We start from the raw sequence: 18,589 nt of genomic DNA, 5'->3' as shown, positions 1-18,589 counted from the left end.
ATAATGCAGTCTGATACACCATACATTGTTTTGAAGCTATGAATATCTAAAAATTGGATACTTTTGCTCAAAATTGATTATTACTCCAATTTCATTGCTACTTTAATTTAACTACTGTGTTTTAGAGTTGGATGAGTAAAGGAAGGAAGTTTGTTTGGCATTTGCTAGTTTAAAAAAAAGTGCTTACTGCCATGAGGCAACACCATCCACACACTTGTGTTTTTATGGTTGCAGTTTCTAATGCAAATATTTCACTATAGTAGCACATACTCTAGGAGCATTTGAGTGAGACATAGAAGGGAAAAAAGTTAGGTTCTTAATTTTTTATTCTTGTTTGAAAATGAGCAGAAGAGGCATAAATATAAAACTGCAGAACAAAGTATAATAGGAGCATCTCAAAACATCACCTGGTTATTTCCAAATGCACTCATGGTGGAACAACTAGTCCACATGCCCTTGGTTTTAATTCACCCACTTTCTCTGTCTGATCCATTTAACCTTCCTTTAATGATGCTCATTACTATGGTGTCTGAATAAGTCTCAAGGTCATAATCAAATCACAAATGGCAATCACAATCACAAGAATCTAAGTTTCCTTGCTACCTCTCCCCTCCCCACACACAAAGGTATTCACAGCAATTTATATATAAAATATTTTTTCTTTATTCCTTTCCTGCCTCTTTTGCTACCACTCTACTTCTTTTCTCTCTTAGGGTATGGCTACACTAGCCACCCTAGTTCGAACTAGGGTGGCTAATGTTGTCATTCAAACTTGCAAATGAAGCCCAGGATTTAAATATCCCGGGCTTCACTTGCATGTTCCCGGGCGCTGCCATTTTTACATGCCCGGTAGCTCGAACTACTTGCCCACGGCTACATGTGGCATGGGCTAGGTAGTTCAAATTAACACTCTTAATTCGAACTATCATTACTCCTCCTGCAATGAGGAGTAACGGTAGTTTGAATGAAGAGTGTTAATTCGAACTACCTAGCCCGTGCCACGTGTAGCCGTGGGCAGGTAGTTCGAACTACCGGGCATTTAAAAATGGTGGCGCTCGGGAACATGCAAATGAAGCCCGGGATATTTAAATCCCGGGCTTCATTTGCAAGTTTGAATGACTACATTAGCCACCTTAGTTCAAACTAGGGTGGCTAGTGTAGCCATACCCTTAGGGTATGTCTACACAGCCATTATTTTGAAATAACTTTCCTAGCGGCTACACAAGCCAACTGCTATTTTGAAATTAATTCAAAATAGCAGAGAGCTTATTTCAAAATTGGTAAACCTCATTCCATGAGGAACAGCACCAATTTTGAAATTGCTATTTCGAAATAAGCACTCTGTAGATGCTTATCGAAATAGGGGGCCTCCAGCCCTTCCCAGGGTGCCCTGCTGGCCGCCCTGGCTACAAGGTAACTTCTGACTTGATGTCCTGCTGGAACCAGTTCTGGCTGGCTTTAAATGTGATTCAGCATCCAATTAGTGTGGACACGCTATTTCAAAATAGCAAAAAGCTATTTTGAAATGCATTTTGTGTGTAAACGTGTTATTTCGAAATAAGATATTGATATTTTGAAATAATGCTGTATTGTAGATATACCCTTACACTCCTCTTTCTTTCTACCACTTCCTTATGCTGTCATCTTTTTAATAATTGTAGTTATGATACTTAACTCTTACATGCTACTTTTAGCTATAAGTGTATGAATATTCTGCAATATTCTCTCAAAAATTACTGTTTCCACAGACATTTTTGCCATTTAGTTTCTATGCTATAATACTTGCAGAAGGCAAACCCAAATGGCGAGTGGAAACAGTCAAACCAAATTCATTTAAAATCTTGAAAAAATCTTAATGGGATAATGTTTTTATCATTGTTTCTGCTCTGTTTATAACAGTTTCTTCATTCTGACATATATGCAGCAGAAATACAACTTACTACAATATATATGAGTAAAATTCACCCTTCTGCAAAGGATCAGCACAAGATCTTTCATCACTTAAGACCTCTTTTGAACTGAATTATGTTTCTTATGGTTTCAGTTTTCCTGTGAGATAAAGCACTGTTTTGCAGCTGTTGAGAAGAGCACTACAATTAATTTCTAATTCAATTTTAGAGTGAAATTCAGCTCTGTGCAAAAATCTAGAACAAAGTTTAAATGTGCTATATGTGATTTATAACAGCTTCATGCCAGGCTTCTACACAGGAATGCATTGTGCCCTATATCTCAGTTAGAAATGAAACGTAGAACTCTTCAAAACACTAAGATAAAAACACTGCAGCAAATAAAATAGGCAAATGAAAACCAAAAGAAACATCTGTAGACATCACAAGTTAATGGTATTTTCACAGAACTCTAAGGAACTCTGGAGTTTGGAAAGGGTTTTTGAAGCTTACTGAATAGACAGCACCTAAAATATCTAAACTATCTATCCACAATATGTCAGCCCTGTCTGTTAGTGTAATTCAGACATTTTCCTCTTGATTACTTGATGTATATTGGGATAATGCCTTTTAATCTGATGAAGATACTTTTGTAACAAAGGCAAGAAACTTCAACAGCGGATCAGTATTAACTGAGTAGTGCACTTAATAAATCTCATGATGAAATAGTATTGGTTTTTTCTTTGTTATACTTTCTCCTGCTTCACTTGTACTCTGTTTTCTAATCTATTTTAATCAAGATTATAAGTAAATTTTTCAAAAGCACCTAACTGATGTATGACCCTAAGTACCATAGACTTTCAATAAATCTTGGGCTCTTAATCACTAAGTAAAATTTTCAATAGCACCTATGTGTAACATTAAAAATCAGAGCAGTTTCAAACAAGTCCATTCAAGCAATGTCCATTCAAACAACCACCTACCTACCCAAGTACAGTTCTTTCTTTCAGTCAGATTGGCCCAGGCAATATTTAGGTTTAAAGACTAATATCTTATGACCCATCCGGATTTGAAATTTTCAAAATTTTATGACCCGGGCAATATCTCTATATATGAACTGTGTCGGTGGTGACATATGCATATTTAGTGGAAACATTTTTATGGCAATTACAGTTGATCTTTAGCCATGCCACCCATGTATGCTGGGTTTAGAGAGCAATTCTGAATGTCATTTGGTAAACAGAAGTGATGAATCATCAACTGCATTTCTTGTATGAGTGCTACCTTTATTTTTTAAAATGAAAAGCTATCCAATGGAAAAATATGTGCATTAACTTGTATCTCCTGTTGCCTAAAACGTACACATACACATCTTTACTTTGGGCGAAAATGGTTGCTGAACAAACCTACAATTGAAAAGTAACTCAGCAGTACAAAATTGCGTATTTTCCTCAGGAAATGGCAGAAAAAGTGAAAACGAAGACTTTGTCCAAATGCAAACCCATCCTTAAATGAAGTGTGAATGCCAATAAATTAAAGCAGTGGTCTGGCAAGTAGAGTTCCAAACAACACATTTAGACAGCAGTGCCTAGGTGTTATTGCTGGATCTGAAATGTGCTCCTATAGACTTAGCAGCCTGATTAGGTGCTTACACAGAGCAAAACAGATATTCTGCCACACTAATGCGAGACAGTTTCTGCATTAATAACTTTGACAGCAGGCTTATAAGCAATGTGCAAAGATCTTGTCACAAATATATTCATTAATTCATATACCCCGTCTCTATTTTACGCTTCATGTGTAAAGAATAAGACAAGTTGAAAACTCTAAAATCTAATGGCTTATGAGGGTTTGGAACTTAAAGCAACACATGCAGCACTAGAGTCAAATTTTATTTAGCTTTCCACTTTAAGATGACAAATACAATTATTTCTCTTGCTGCAGAGACGAACAGGGTTGACTTAAAATCCCATGTACACATTTTGATCAACTCCAGTCTAAGACTGATTGCCACTTTCACAGGTGTAAATAGATTTTTTTAAATAGTTACATTTATTACTTAAAACAAATGTATTCCAACTTTAGACATTTCGCCATTGCAGATACAGAGACAGTGCTTTTAAGGAAACCTGTTCTGAGCCAATAAACATGACATATGAAATATTGTTGAATAAAATAAAATTTTACATTCTATAGATGAGACAAAAACAAACCCTCAAACAGACTCTTTTTTAAATTTTCAGAAATTCAGAATTGGCAAAACTTTGGAATTTAATTTCTTGGCTTTTGGTGGATGGAGAAAGAAAATAGGAAAGACATTAGAACAAGCAAAAAGAGCAATCTGCCAGGCAGTACGGATGCAGCATTTCAAAGAAGCATTGGCACACATAATAAAACTATGTGCATCTCAAACCATGCAACCCCCATTTGTCACAGGTCTTTTTCCCCTCAAGTCCTTCACTGGGAAAGCTATTAATCATTATGATTAAATATTTGCTTCTAGTGTCATAGGACTCTATGGTACATTACACAGCAATTAAACAAATGGGGCCTTTACACCAGATTGACACTAAAGTAAGTCTATTCAAGTAACTAGCCATGCAAAATGGTATAATGGCACAGAGTTAGGATCATGGTCTCTTATCTAAGGCCTTAGATTGTAAGGCATCAAGCCTGCAAGTTGCTAGAAGTTGGTGGACTTCTACTTTGAAGTGGAGACCCATTGACCTCAGTGGGGCTCCTGGCTGGAATAGTGGTTCATTCACACATTATAACTTGCTAAATAAGAGTCTAAAATAGAGTACCAGTGAGTGAGAGAGAGACTCAAGGCTATTATATCAGGCAAGATTAAGACAGGGAAGAAGGAATACATCAAATAAATTAACCTTGTCCAGTGGATAAGGCACTGGACTCAAGGGACCTGAGGTCCTTTGCCACTAACCTGCTATGTGACATAGGATGAGTCATTTCACTTTCCGTGCATCTATCTAGATTGTAATCTCGCCAGGACAGGGATGTATTTATACACTGCCTACCTAACACAAAAGGGACCCCATCCTCTGTCAGGACCTTTAGGTGCTGCTGTAATATAAATAGCTATTATTATTTACTGAGGTGACCTATCATTGCACATCACTTTAGCTCCTTTATTACCATTTGCATTTTTCCCCAGAATGTGGATATTGGTTAAAAGTTTGTGAGGGAAAAGTTTGTGAAGAGGGATTGACAGAGGATGTGTCAAGTGTAAGGTACAAAGAAGTGTGCGTAGGAAGATTAGAAACAGGATATGGAAGGAAACTGGAAATGTCTATGTCCAGGTACTCTGGCATAGTTAAGATTTAGTAGACCGGGGCCATGCTGGAATAACTTTGCTGACTTGAATTAACTTTCTCCAGATTTACCTCAGTGTATCTGAGGGAATATTTGACTCACTGAGATAAGTTTTAACTAGACCAAAACTTGAGTAGAAGAAATGATGCTCAATTTTGTGACTGCACTCATTCAGCATATACAGTATACCTATATGGTTTGAAAACTGTGTGTGGGAGAGAGATTTAAGGGCTCAGAAGAATTGGAATTGCCTTGCTTTTGGATATCCCTGCCTTCTTGTCATGCTTCACACTTTCAAGTAGCACAGTTGGTGTCTGGGCAGCATGCCTAAAAAACAGAAGTTTAACAAACTTAAAAAAGAAAATTACAGGCTGAGTCTAACTTTACTCTTAAACAACAGGGAAGATTCCCTGTTTTTGTACAAAAGAGGAGCTGGGCCATTGTTTTTGGATTCTTTTTACAATATCATGTCCCTGTCAGAAACTATCCATAGCAAGGTATAAGCTCCCATTTCCCCATGGAACATATAAAATAGATTTCCGCTTACAGCTTAGCCTGAATTTGGGTAGCTCCAGCCCATTTATCCAACTTTAAATACCTCCATTATGGGATTTCCCCCATGTTTAGAGTTAAAATGCATTTTTGCATTAAGTGCAGGAAATCCTAAAAGGCTTTCTTGCTCTTGAAACATATCTTAGATGATTAATGAGAGAGCCACCTGTTCATTTTTTTAGTAGCTGATTCTTTTATGTAGTATTACTAATGGGAACCAATACAAGCACAACTTTGAATGACAGAGCATTACAAAGGTATCTAAACCAAATTCTAAAGTGTCAGAAAGGCAGAGGATAAGAGTTGGGTGCTTTTACGTATGTGTTATTCATATGTAATCCAAAAATCTGCTACAAAAATCTGCTATTGGTACACTTTCCACACACATTCAGACCTGACTTGACAAAGTACATAAGTACATATGCTTAACTGTAATAGTGCATGCTTAAACGCTTAACTGAATCAGGCTCAGTTCTTGGCCTCCTTGATGAGACCGTCAAGACTGGATGCTAATTAGTAACAATAATGATTGTTGTTCTGCAAAGCCATCATATATATTAACTAAGAACTGGACTGAAACTACAAGGTCATTCCACACAGGTCATCAAATGCTGTGGTAGAACAGATACCAGTCTAGTCAGAAAGGGATGAAAGAGTTCCTCTGGTCTCTATCACCCCATCCCCTTGCAGCTCAAAAGCATGCAACATTGCTTTGAAATGTAGTGAGTGATCAGAGGAAGGCCAGATCTCTGCAAAATTATGGCATTTCACACGAAGTCAAACCACTTTATGCTCCAGTCACACTGAGTCAGAGTACTGGGAAGGAATTTTTTCAGCAAAACTCTTTTTCTTTGAAAATGTCAATTCGTCAAAACCAAAACTTCCTGCAGGAGCTTGTTGGTTTCAACAAAATATTCATTTAGGGAAAAAATAGGAAAAGTTTTGAAAATGTTTTGACACTTCAGAACAAACATTTTGATTTTCAGTTTTGAAATTACCCTTTATTTAGAAATTTCAGTTAATTTCTAGTTTGGGTATGTGTGTGGAGGTTGTTTCATTAAAAAGGTCGAAACCAAAATGAAATGTTTTCAGATGATTGGAACTGAAATAATTCAGTTGACCCACAATTCTTTTCAATGTTCAGTTTGTTAAAATTTTTAAGACTTTGACTTATCTTGTGGGATGGAATAATCATTCCCACGCTCCTCTAGCCAGAGCTGCACATGTATTCAAATTGCACTGTTTAGGCAACCAGTCAGGGCTGCCAACAGAATTGCTGTTGGCAAGGTGGGAGGGGGGTGGCCCCAAGGTGGGAGGGGGGTGGCCCCAAGGTGGGAGGGGGGTGGCCCCAAGCATACTAATGTGATTTGTGAATATCTTGCTGGTGCAGACTAAAAGTGTGTACAATAAAGTAACTTTCATTTTGTACCAACAGGGTAAAAGGCCGCAAAATTCTCTTAAACGTTTTGGCCGAGTGAATGAACTGGGTCCTACCCAAAGGAGGTGCGAGAAGATTAAGGGAGGGGTTAGGTCTTGCCTTAAGGCAGTGGGACGTCCAAGGGTATGTTGCAGGGTGAACTTACCCCTCATTCATGCCTTATTGGTGGCTCCTGTCCTGCAGGGCTGAGCCCAGCTCCAGCTCTGGCCCATTGTGTCTTGTCACAGGATGATAAGTGTGCATCTGCAGGTAAGCAGAGTCCTCTTCCCACCGTTTGTTGTTTTTCTTCCTGATACTGGTGCTGCCAAATTACCTGTCCTCAGCTGAGCTCTGGTGGGCCTAATAAAATGATTTGGCAGGCAGCATGCAAGCCAGTTGCCCATCCTTGGTCTATATAGTGCAGTACATTAGTGTGCTTTAGAAATCACAGCATTGTAGTGTGTCTTTTCCCGCTGTATAGACAAGATCTAATCTTTCTGCTTAGTGTTCCTTCAAGCTTATCTATAACCAGTCTCTTAATGGTTGGGAGTTTCTGATTAAAAAAAAATCCCTCTTTGATGTCGTAAGTGACTATTTCTCTTTCAAGCAACCGTTCTACTTTTGTGATTTCCTTAACTTGAACCCAAACTGTGATTCAGAAGAATGTTATGATTTGAGCTCAGTGTTCATCTGACATAATAGGATTTATGAAGTTTGGAAAAGAGAGGATTAGTGCACTGTATACGGGAACTGAGTCTGCATTTCCTGAACTGAGCTGGGCGTAGCATTTTGATAAATGCTTTCTTGCCCATGTTCTGCACCCAAAATTTGTTTTAGCCAGATCTATTTCCCTTCTGGACAAGTAAAAATAGACAACATTTTTGTCCCTTTTGTATTCTTACTGCAATACCTGTCAAGAGAATGAAAATGCTATGCCATTCTATTCTCATTACAATCTTAATATTGTCTCTAGAAATAACTAACAGTGTGCCCTTCTCTATTCTTTCAAGCTTTGTAACATGAGTGATACAGAACTAACATTCCTTATCTCATTCTATAGGCTTCTTCTGGTGGCAAAGGACTTGGTTCAAATAAAGATTAGCCTCGTGCTCAGGTTGTATTATAAGTTATAACATTTCAAATATGCTGTAGAGAGATTCTTTCCATATTCAGATGTATGAAGTTATGTGTCAAAAATAATGAAGAACTTTCACAATACATTTAGATAGGTAGGATACCATTTTCCAGCAATATATTTTTAGGTTTTATAAGGAATGAGAATAACTAGAAACACTCATCATCATTACCACCACCATAATCACACTGAGTGTAGACTGTTCTCTCCAGCTCTTATCTCCCCACTGCCCAGAGAAATAAGGAAAGGCTAATATGGCTAGGCAAAGGGGACATAAAAATAGAGAGATGTCACATTCTGGTACCTAAATAAACATGTAAATCACTAAGCAGAAGCTGGAAAATGTAGGATGTGTAATACGTCTTATCAGCTGTTGATGTGAAGAGGTAAGTGAACACAATAAACATACGAGGCTTGGCAATTGCAGTAACTCCCAGAAAAAAAGATTCTAACAAAGGGAGACCCAAATGAGGCTGTGCTCAAATTCAAGCCATCTGGCACCAGAAGGGGTACCCAAACAAGAGCCAAGCAAGCAGCTGCTGAAAGGAGAATATAAGGACAGAGCATCTTTTGGCAACAGTGTTAATGGTTTTGTTGGAAACCCAAGGTCAGGCGATCAGTGACACAGAACAATCCCGTAGTCTGCTCCCAGATTCCCTGAGTGACTGTCAGAGTCAGAAGTATTTGTTTTCATTTTTTTATGGTGAGATATTTACCAAACTGAGGTGAATAAAACTGAAGGCACACAATTCATTATCAACACATTGAAAATACTGGTAAAGGCCAGAATAAATATTATTTCTTCAAGATTTAAAAAAATGTTTATTTATCTGGGAATTACATTTTGTATAGGAATTTCAGTACCTCTACTCCATAATGATTTCTGCTCAAGTATTTTCTAATCAGCAATCCCATAGACCAAATACAGAAACTTCTCATAGAGGTTTTCTTCTATAGAAAATGTACAGAACTCTATAGCATTTTAAGAGAATATTTTTATAGCAGAAGACACGTTTGGCACCTCATTCTAGCTAATGTATGTAAAGAGAAGATAATGTACAGTCGAGCCTACAGCAACTAGTGGCAATTATTTTCCATGGAACAGAATGTGATATTTTTTTTTTACATTATAGAAGTGAAACTGTAATAAGTGAGAAAAATGGAAAACTGTTTTTTGAGATGCAAGCTATATTAAAAAATTAAGGTAATACAAGGACAACAATTACCCCAGAGAAATCCAAGTCAGATAAATTCACATAAATTTTAGTAAAAATGTCTTAAAATGTCCCTGCATTCCAATATATGAGTCAGAAAATGGATAGATTTCCATAGTTTGTTTCTAGCATACCTTTATTGGAAAGGCATTTACAGTTTTCGCTATTGCACACATGCTAATCGCTAAAGCCCTGCAAATCTGAGGCTATCCACTTAATATCCAGGGGTATTCACATCTGTGGATGTAGACACAGATATCCACGGTTCATTTTTGCAGATATAGATGCAGAAATACAATAGATATCGATTTTTGTACCAGAGTAACTCCATGGGTGTCCGCATCTGTGGATGTAGATATCCACATCTCATTTTTGAGGATATGGATGCAGATATGTATGTATCTGCGCAGGACTCTACTAATCACATTGTCTTTGAAAATAGTTTGTGTGTGCAATTTCCTAATTAAAAAAAAGGAAATAGAAAAACAACACACATTCCATCATGTGTCATCTTATTGGCACTCCCATGGATGAGCAGCAGCAGCAAAGGAACCATTAGCTCAAGTGGGAGAGGTCTATGCTGTTGATTCTACAAGAGTAACTCATTGCAGTAGCAGGCTGTCACCCAGTAGGTGGACCAGCACTAGAGGAGGATGGGGAACTTTGCACCAGTGGATTTCACAGACATTTACTGACAGCAGAAGAGTGGTGAGACTCAGACATCTTAGATTCCATTCCAGATTCTGAAGGGAGCATGATTGAGTGGGCACAGGCATTTCTGTAGGTTCCTCCCCAAGCTTAACCCCTTCTGTCCAGTCCCACTCAACCTGTTCCTCTCCCAGTTATGTCCTTTACCAATTCCTGATTCATTGTTCCAGTGCCATTTTCCTTCTCTGCCCAAGTGCCAGTCTCCTCTCCTCAGACTTCTTATCTCAGACCCCGTCTCCAAGCCCCAGCAATCACAGTGCCCCTTTTCCTCCTTGTTTCTAGGTGCTTAATTTGTGCCAGGGCTTGTCCAGGCTGAGCCCCAGTACCGCTAGGCTTGGTAGCTCATTGCCCTGACACGACTGACCTTGCTACATCAGTTATGAATGTAGAAGAATTGCTTGGGCCCCAGCAGAGCTTCAGGTCCTTATCCTAGTCTTCTCCACTCCTAGCTATTTGTGTGTGTGTGGGAGAGTGCAGGGGGAGAAGATCACTGAGACCCAGACGTATCAACAGGGAGTGGGTAGCAAAAGGGGCAGTTGCCCTCATGCCCAGCAAGTCAAAAGGGCCCAGGGATCCTGGCTGCTGCTGCTACTACCACAGCAGCAGTGGCGGCCAGAGCCCCCGGCCCATTAAATCACCATGGGAGCACCACATTTATTTGCTTTAGCAAAGATTTGTCTTTCTATATGTTTTTTTCTATGGAGGAAAGTATTTAAGTATTTTCAATAAAGAGCAGAGGTCTCCTAAATTTAGGCAATGGTTTTCCACCTTTAAAGCATCATGAGTTATTGAAAAACATTCTAATGCACTCCTCTCCACTTGCTACAAATCAGAATTCCTGGGGCCAGGAAAGGGAAATGCTACATATTTGTGTGAACATGACTAGAGAATGTTTTTATTAATGTTTTCGAAATGTACTTTTCATGAAAGTGTTACAAAGTTAAAAAGTCAGCCTTAACTATGATGAAGCATATTAACAAAAATCCCCAATTTAAATAACCTAAAAATGAAGAACACTGTTAAAGAATATAAACCAGTGCAAATCATACCATCACATACATATATAACATACTCACCTTGTCCAAATCTGATCCAATCACGTGAATGAGTATTTAATGCCATTACAAATAATTTAGTCTCAGAACACTCCAGATTCATCTGATTTTTTTCTATATAAGTAAATATGAAAACTTTTATTTTAAAGGCTGACAGATGTACCTGTATCTGCTCTAGTGGGTTCCTTTTTCTACCTATGTATAGGCAGTCCCCGGGTTACGTACAAGATAGGGACTGTAGGTTTGTTCTTAAGTTGAATCTGTATGTAAGTCGGAACTGGCATCCAGATTCAGCCGCTGCTGAAACTGACCGCCAGTTCTGACTTACATACAGATTCAACTTAAGAACCCCAAGCTTCCTCAAGTCAGCTGCTGCTGAAACTGATTAGCGCTGATTCCAGGAAGCCTGGGGCAGAACAACTCTGCCTCCGGCTTCCTGTAGTCAGCGCTGGTCAGTTTCAGCAGCAGCTGACTTGGGGATGCCTGGGGCAGAGCAGCTGGGGTGCTGCTGGGTTGCTCCAGTAGCACCGCTCCTCGGCGCTACTGGACCAACCCAGCAGCACCCCAGCTGCTCTGCCCCAGGCGTCCTGATTCAGCCACTGCTGAAACTGACCAGCAGCAGCTGAATCAGGACCTGGGGCAGAGCAGCTGGGGTGCTGCCGGGTTGGTCCAGTAGTGCCCAGAGAGGCGCTGCAGGACCAATTGGCAGTGCCCCAGCTGCTCTGCTCCAGGGTCCAAAACAAAAGCCTGGTCTGCTGGGGGGGGGGGGGGGGGGGCACACTAGCCGCCCCCCCCCCCCCAGCAGACCAGGGACACGGGGAGAAGAGCTTTGCTCTGGACCGTCCCCAGCAGACCACAGGCACCCGGACTGAAGCGGCAGCAGCGGCGGGTTCCCGTGCTTCTGAGGCTTTGCTCTGGCAAAGCCTCAGAAGCGCGGGAACCCGCCCGGTGCCCCTGGTCTGCTGGAGACGGTCTCCAGCAGACCAGGGGAACCAGAGCAGCTTACGAACGGGGCTTTCTCGCCCCGGAGTTCGCAGATAGCAATCTGCTACCTCGACCTCCGGGGCGAGAGAGCCCCATTTGTAAGTGCGGATCCGACATAAGTCGGATCCGCGTAAGTCGGGGACTGCCTGTATTGGAAAACAGTAGGGCTATGTCTAGACTGCAAGCCTCTTTCAAAAAAGAGCGTCTAGATTGCAAGCAGTACTTTCGAAAAAGCAAGCCACTTTTTCGAAAGAAAGCAGCGAGTGAGTCTGGATGCTCTCTTTCTAAAAAGCCCTGTTGGCATTCAAGAACGCCTTTTTTCGAAAGAGCACTTTCGAAAAAAGGCGTTCTTCCTCGTGAAATGAGGTTTACCGCCGTTGAAGGAAAAGCCACGTTCTTTTGATTTAATTTCAAAAGAACGTGGCTGCAGTCTAGACGCAGGTGAAGTTTTTTCGAAAAAAGACTACTTTTTTCGAAAAAACCTCTGAGTCTGGACACAGCCTAGGAGAAATAGAGAAGGCACATTTATCCTGCTAAAAGGGAAAAAGGTAGGGTGACAGATTTTGGTTTCACTTGCATGTCTCTTTATCAGTCCCTGTGTTTGAAAATCAATGGAGATTTGATTTTGATCGAGCCACTGTTGTAACAGTAATAATAATAATAATAATTAATAAATTAATAATGGCATACTTAGGACACACTAAAAACATTAACCATAGCTTTAGAGGTATTATTTGTTACAGTAGTAGTTTCCCATTTTTAGTACCAAGAATATCACTGACATTGGTAATATCTCTAAGAGCGGATGGACCTTTTCGAGTACATCCACTATATTGAGAAATTATAGTTAGAAATCTGCATGGAGGCAAAAGGGAACCTATAAAAAAGGGTTTATGTATTTTAAGTTAAAGAAAAAATTTCATTCAGTATCACTTGAAAATAATTTTCCCCTTTATAGTCATTTTCTTCTTGGTTCTAGAGTCTATTTTCCTTAAGTTTTAAGGGAGAAATGAGCTATTAGAAGTTGTTTACATAGCACATATGAAACCACAATGAATGCATAATTAGAAAGGGAGTACCAAACAATTTTCAGTATTCAAAAACCTCTTTCTACATTTGTTGCAAAACTGATAATAGCATAAGCTGGGTTGAGTTAGGACCACAACTGGGCCAAGCAAATCTCCTATTTATACTTGCGCTGTGTCTCAATTGCACCTATTAATATAATTCTGTTTCTTTCTGTGTACAATTATTCCCCTAAATAAGTTGTTTCAAATGCACTGTCTAAATTTTATAAGGTAGGGTTATTAAAGTTTCCTATTCAGAACTAGCTTTCTGTTGTATGACACTGCAAACATATTTGTTCCTTTGTGAAATGCTTTAATTGGCATTTTGCCTTTTGACCTCTATGGAATAGAAGCTATTATCATTCTGATCTTGAGTGGTAATGTATTTGGCCTAATCCAGCTAATCTAGGAATTTGTCAATGTGGAATTAAGTTTTCTAAAGTCAATGCAAAATTGGATGGTCCCATTTGGCTTAGGGACCAGCGTTATTGGACTTCTCCAATCACTATATGATCTTTGGTTATTCCCCAAGGTTCAATATAGATTCTACATGCTGCTTCATGGCCTCTCTGATCTTCCAGAAAGTAGTCATGGGCTTTCTCTGATGTCTGTGCTCAATTCGAATGTGGTGGAAGTTGAGGTATTTTTGCTCAAGCCAAGTAGAAAGTACCATAGAAAAGGCAGCCATCAGATGTTGGGCTTGAACCTTCTGCTATGTCTTAATATACAGACCTTGGTGTATTGACTGTGGCCCTTACTTTGGTCTCTGGGGTATAGGGAGCTATGAAGACTACTCCTAGGCCTTCCATGGCTTTAGGAGATTGACATGGTATGTTTGTTAGGTTTTCCTTAGATCTGACTGCCAGTTTCCATAATTCATCAGCCTCATCTGGCAGATAATCTCATGTGGGTCCTGCCAGGGGGCCAACAGTTTTGATTCTGAGCTACAGAGCACCTAATTTCCAGAGGGGGAGTCCAGATAGCATCCTTAGCTCAAAATAAGCTATGCATAGTTTATTTTGGGTATATTTTGAAATAATTTATTTAATAATTTGGCACTGTCTACACAGCACCAAATTTTGAAATAACTTGCTATTCCAAAATGTCCCTTAACCCTCTTGGGCTACCAGGACATCGGAATAAGCTTCCCATTATTTCAAAATCTATTTCAAAATTAACGGGCTGCTTCAATAGATCCAAAATAGCTATTTTGGGATACTTCTGGCATCTCGAAATAGCTCCACAGTGTAGAGATACCCGGAGTGAAACACTCTGAGTCAGGATCCTTTATTATAGGTTGCTTGCTAGACATTTTCTGCATTTAGAAGATTCTTCTCAGCCTAGGTGCATAAAGCGTCTGCCTTGGAGTGTAGGTATATTTTGCACCATGTTATCCATTCAAAATATCTGTTCCTTCCTCATTTCTGCTATTAGGTGAAGAATCTCTTGTGGTATCTCCCATACAATAATTTAATTTGAGAGAAGCCTGTAACTTATTACAGCACCTTCTCACACAGCAATCAGAAGGTGGGGAGGTAACTAAGTCCTTGTGTTGAATGTCCTTTCACTTACCAAAAGCAGCTGAACTCTATCCTCTGTTCATATTCACTTAGTCTAGGTCCTCTCCTTTTATCTTCCTCTACATGCCCAACATAGGCTGCATGTGTAACAAGATGAGGACAGCTGGGTTCACAGGCTTTCCATAAATCTTTCATTGTCAGTGGGGAACTGGTCAGCCTCCTTATTCCACCACCAACTTGCTAGTGTGGGGCTTACATCAGTTGATATGTAATAATCAATACACCCTACATCCTTTGTGTTATCCTACCTACATTTTGGTTTTGGTGGAATAATAAAGTTGTAAATTGCCCCTAAATTGTATTTACTATTGCAATTGCAGAATTTCTTGTGACTTTTAAAATAATATTCTTTGATCTGAGCCTGATTAATCTGGTTATATTTAAGAATCCTTCAACCTTTTGCCAGGATTTAGCTATTAGTTGACTTGAAACAAGTTAATCTGAAACATATCTACTGCATTTGGTCTTGATTTTCTTGTCATCATCCCATGCAAAGCCTTCAGCCCTTTGTAAGTTGTACTTTTAACAGTTCACTGGATTTTTTCCATGCCTCAAAGGCATTGTCAGGAGGTTTTTTTGGGCCAAGATCATCCTCTGCTCTAAGTGTGCTTTTATAGCACAATAATGGTAAGCAAAGTTGAACACTTGAATTTGTACTTTGCCATATTCAGTTAATAGGAATAATGAAAACCAGTTATAGGTGAGAGCATGATCATGTGCAGCAGGATATTAATCAGATTTTGGCTGGATTAGATGGCCATTTTTGGACAGGGAAATATTTAAATAAAGAGTGGATATTGATTGCTGAACCCTCTTGCGTCAGCTATCAATGAATGTCAAATGATATAAGCTTCAACTTCAACTGTTTCAAACGTTGGAAATAGAGATATGGCAATGATTCATTAGTTGTTGATCTTGGTTCAGTGCTGGGGTTCACTAACACTATCTTTATTATTGTTAGGCATTATTATTGTTATATTTTGAGAGGTGATATAAAACCTCATAGAAATACCCTATTCTTTGTTTCTTGACATTAATAATGGTTAAAAAGTACTTATTTAGAAGGTGAGACCTGTCTGAGTAAATTTAAACACACGACAACATGCTATGTGCCAAGTATAGCTCCAACTATAGATTTGGAACACAAATAAAAACCAACCAGCAATATATTTTCATGGAATAGAAAAAAAAAACCAAACATTTGTTGCTAGAGAGTGAAATGCAGTCAGGTTACTGAGCTCTTACATGAGAAATTGCCACTGAAATCAGTGTCACATTTTACCAATACTCAAGCATATAGTAAAAAATGGTAATTATTATTCTAGTTGATTATTTAAAATTATTTCTCTGAATATTTTGTTAAAAATGAAGAAGTTTTAAAAACTTTTCCAATACATATTTTTAGTTTTAGAGCATGTTTTTCTCTTATTCACACCTCCCATCTTCTCTTTGCCTGGAAATAGAGGATAGAATTTCCTAATCTGATTTCTTTCCTATCTTAGAAATGCACTAAAAGTGTCAGAGAAAAAAAAACTTTTTTTCCCATTTTTTCATTAAAAATTAACAAATTGTGAAGGAAAAAATCCTTATGCGGAAAAATTGAAAATTATTTGTAGTGAAATTTAATTTTTTTCTTTCTCTTCGGCTTCCTCACATTGAGTGATACCTTACTGTTCAAGAACTCCTAAATGGTAAGAGCAAGGACCACAAAATTCGGTATACTGCGTGCTCTTATCATAACTTAAAAGCAACACAAGGCTTTGGTTGTTCCAGGACAATGGTATGTGCCTGGAATAGGATTGCTTCCCATAAAACCAGGCAAAAAGGTGACAGAAAAGAGACAAAAGCAAGCACAGTCCTCAAAATTGACATAACTGAGCAAATGTTGAAAGAGACCGAACTAATATGAGCCAGAAACAGGATGAACTGGAATAGGACTTCTTCTCAATAATCCTTACAGAAAAGAGATAAAATGGAGAAATTTGGAGTAGTGCTCTGTTTTGGCACAGCTAAATTTAATGCTTCAGTTTTGAAAACTAGAAGACAATGTCACTGGAAACCAAATTGACCATAGTCCTTTTATGTTAAAACATAATGAATGACAAGAGTTTATAGGGTTGAAGGAAAAAATACACTTGATGAAATTCCCATTTAAAGAAATTACTAAAAAATTAAATGAACTAATTTTAATAATTCTTTTTGTAAGAAATCCAAAATAAAAATTAAACACATAAAAATAACACTGTATTTTGAAAAATACAGTCTTTTAAATAAAGCACATACATATTCCTTTCATTAAAAAAAAACCCTTAACTGAGTTAAGGACTTGATCAACACCAGGTAAATATGTTAGTAATAAAATGAATGTTTCCATTATTTATACAGTTCATGGGGTTGTGGGATCTTATCAATCTCCTTTCCATTTTTTATTAGTAGAAAAAATTAATCTCCCTTCCTCTTTTCCCAGGGAAAGCTCCCTTTCTCTTCTCAGAGATGTAAGATCTTTGACATTTCACTTTTCCCATTGGCTCCCATAACACTGACTGTGTATGTAGTAAAAATACTGAACACTGAGGCTCCTAAGTCATCACAGAGCTCATATTTTGGAATCCAAATTTGGCCCATTACTAATTAAAATTTATTTTCACATAGAACAAGTTTAGCAAAAACACTTTGAAGTCTGTGACCGTGAGCTAAAAAGGTTTTGCTTTCCCTGTGGTTTTATAACAATTGTCAGGACAATGTAGTTTTATGAGTTCAAAGACTTAAGAGGATAAAGACTGAAGAGGAAGTGGTTATTGCTAAATGCTAAGTAATGCATTAAAAACATATGAGAGGTTTTAAAGTGGATCCATGTAGAAAATAGTGAACAATATTATTTTTCTAATATTGCAATTGCCAAAATTGCACTAATTTAATACCATCTTCACAACAGATTTTCACAGCTGAATCAGTAAGGTACTATTTGTCTTCCTCCTGTATGTTTTAAAGGATGTGACATTATAATTTTGGAAAATATATTTTGGTAATTTGAGAAAGGCCTGCATGTCCTTGAAATAATCTGAAACAAAAAAACAGGTCTATGTAGCACTTTAAAGACTAACAAGATGGTTTATTAGGTGATGAGCTTTCATGGGCCAGACCCACTTCCTCAGATCAAATAGTGGAAGAAAATTGGCATGACCATATGTACCAAGGGATACAATCAAAAAAATGAACACATATGAAAAGGACAAATCAAAGTTCAGAACAGAGGGGAGCGACAGGGGGAGGTAAATGTCTGTGAGCTAATGATATTAGAGGTGATAATTGGGGAAGCTATCTTTGTCATGGGTAAGATAATTAGCGTCTTTGTTGAGACCTAGATGTAAACTGTCAAATTAAGCATGAATGACAGGTCAGAGGATTCTCTTTCAAGTCTGGTGTTTAAAATGTCTTGGAAGCAGGATGCAGATAGTTAAGTTAAGCAAGGACTTAACTATCTGCATCCTGCTTCAAAGACATTTTAACACCAGACTTGAAAGAGACTCCTCTGAACTGTCATTCATGCTTAAATTTGACACTTTACACCTAGGTCTCAACAAAGACGCTAATTATCTTACCCATGACAAAGATAGCTTCCCCAATTATCACCTCTAATATCATTAGCTCACAGACATTT

The 18,589-nt window shown here is 38.4% G+C and overlaps 1 long non-coding RNA gene across 6 annotated transcripts in view; it reads left to right on the top strand.

The window, feature by feature from the left end:
• LOC142829848 (uncharacterized) overlaps nucleotides 1-18,589 on the top strand; it is an 85,509-nt gene that overhangs the window by 11,994 nt on the left and 54,926 nt on the right. Inside the window, exon 3 of one of the 6 annotated variants that reach the window (XR_012904708.1) lies at nucleotides 4,130-4,411. The exons of the other annotated variants lie outside the window; for them this stretch is intronic. This is a non-coding gene — a long non-coding RNA (uncharacterized LOC142829848). Of the gene's footprint in view, nucleotides 1-4,129; nucleotides 4,412-18,589 lie in introns of those variants that run through there. 6 annotated transcript variants of the gene reach the window in all.

This window comes from Pelodiscus sinensis, chromosome 6, assembly GCF_049634645.1.
Source record: "Pelodiscus sinensis isolate JC-2024 chromosome 6, ASM4963464v1, whole genome shotgun sequence".
In the NCBI taxonomy this organism is placed as follows: Eukaryota; Metazoa; Chordata; order Testudines; family Trionychidae; genus Pelodiscus; species Pelodiscus sinensis.
Note: the sequence above shows the minus strand (reverse complement) of the source record. Positions and strands in the feature narration are given on the sequence as shown.